Source organism: Carlito syrichta, unplaced genomic scaffold, assembly GCF_000164805.1.
Source record: "Carlito syrichta isolate Samal-C Ts95f unplaced genomic scaffold, Tarsius_syrichta-2.0.1 Scaffold283912, whole genome shotgun sequence".
Classification (NCBI taxonomy): Eukaryota; Metazoa; Chordata; class Mammalia; order Primates; family Tarsiidae; genus Carlito; species Carlito syrichta.
The window spans coordinates 1-2,047 of record NW_007228008.1 but is presented as its reverse complement, the minus strand read 5'-3'; the positions used below and the strand labels follow the sequence as shown (position 1 = coordinate 2,047).

Genomic DNA, 2,047 nt, shown 5'->3' with positions numbered 1-2,047 from the left:
TTCAGGCCTGCAACTGTGTTTTGAAGCTCCTGAAGTGAATTATTCAGTTCCAGAAATTTAGTTTGGTTCTTTCATAGGATGTCCATGTCAGCTTTTAATTCTTAGACTGTTTTCAAGGCCTGCTTGATTTGGGTACCCACTTTCTCTTGGATCTCACTGAGTTTCTTTACCATACATATTCTGAATTCTATATCTGTCATTAAGTACAGTTTATTCTGGTTAAGATCTATTAACCAGAATGGTGAGATTTTTTTGTATATGTAGAAACACTTTGGATTTTTGTATTTTTAGTGTTCTTGCACTGATTTCTTCTCATCTAGGGGGCAGACTCTTCTCTTTTTATTTTTTTATTTTTAGATTTGCTATTGTTGAAATGGGGATTTTTTAAATATTTATTTTATGGATATATCTGTGGTGTGCATGGTGTATGTATGGTCAATTGGCTTCATTTGTGACCCTCAGGAAGCATGGACAGAGCTAATGGTGGCAGTGATTTGGGGGCATCCCAACAGCAACCTTTGGAGTTTATGTCCTTGGAGGAGTGCTACCACAGTTGGAGTGATCAGGTGGGGTGTAGCAGCTGTGTGGTGCCAGGAGTTCCCACCTGGCGAGGAGCTTTGGAGGCAAGTGTCTGTGGCATTGGTCCTATGTGTGTGCAGAGCGGCCTGTCTCTTCCCTTCCTTCCTGACCTTCAGGTGGCAGAGATGGAAGTAGTGTTGTGGCTGGGAGCCGTAGAGATGTCTTCCCTTCCCATTCCCTCTCTGGTCCACATGTGGATGAGGCAAAGGCAGCAGCAGTAGTGACTGAGAGGAGCCCATCAGCACACTGCTGAAGCATTCAGCAAGCATGGGACAGCATTTTTCCACCTGGGGAGAGTCCTCAGGGACTGGTATCTGTGACATGGGTCCCATGGATGCAAACTCACCCGTTCTTTCTGCTCCCTCCTTAAACCACAGGCAGCAGTTGCCCCACCTGGTTGCAAGCTACAGAGGTGCTCTGCCTCTTTGGTCCCTCTCAGAGGCAAAGACAGTAGTGGCAGCGACTGCAGGAGGCCTGTCCACCACCTCAGCAAGTTGGTGGTCTCCAAAAGTCAAGCCACAGATCCAACCTTCAATTGAGTTGGGGTGGGTGTTAGGAGAGACCTGCCTCTGAAGTCAGAGAAATGCCCTTGGTGGAGAGCAGTGGGGGAAGGAGCACCTGGGTGGTGTAATCCATGACTGTGGTATATGTCCGGGGTGGGGGTCTTTCTTTGGCAAGGTGGTGGTAACTGGTGCTAGACCTCTCAGGGAGCAGGAGCCTTCTGATTCCACAAGGACTTGCATGATTCCTCTGCCCAAATCTTTTAAAATAGGAAAAAATCTTATAAACAAAGGATAGAAAGAAAGTATGGGTCTTCTGATCCCAGGTGCTTCGGGAGCTTCAAATTACAGTGCAGGCATGGCCAAGTCCAACAACCACACCGCACACAGCCACTCCCCAAATGGGCACAGAAATGGCATCAAAAAACCCCGCTCCCAAAGATGCCAGTCTCGAAACTGGGTGGACCCCAAGTTCCTGAGGAACATGTGTTTTGCCAAGAAGCACAACAGGAAGGGCTGGAGGAAGATGGAGACCAGCAACGCCAAGGCTATGAGTGCCCGTGCTGAGGTGACCAAGGCCCTTGCAACGCTCAAGGAGGTTAAGCCCAAGACCCCAAAGGGTCCTAGCCACAAGCTTCAACGCTTTGCCTACATTGCCCACCCTAAGCTTGGGAAGCGTGTTCATGCCTAGGGCTGCAGGCTCTGCCAGCCAAAGGCCAAGGGCCAAATTAAGGCCCAGGTCACAGCTTCAGCTGCAGCTCCAGCTGCAGTTCCAGCTCCTGCTCAGGCTCCCAGGGGTGCCCAGGCCCCCACAAAGGCTCCCAGGGGTGCCCAGGCCCCCACAAAGGCCCCAGAGTAGAAAGAAGGGAGGGAAGGAGGGAGGGAAGAGGGAGGGAAGAGGGAGGAAAAGTATGTTTGTACAGCTGTACAATATGTTTTAAACTGTTATCACAAATAGAATCAAAGAG

The 2,047-nt window shown here is 49.5% G+C and overlaps 1 pseudogene; it reads left to right on the top strand.

The window, feature by feature from the left end:
- Positions 1-1,306: 1,306 nt before the first annotated feature.
- LOC103254528 lies at positions 1,307-1,938 on the top strand (annotated as a pseudogene).
- The last annotated feature ends 109 nt before the right edge of the window (positions 1,939-2,047 follow it).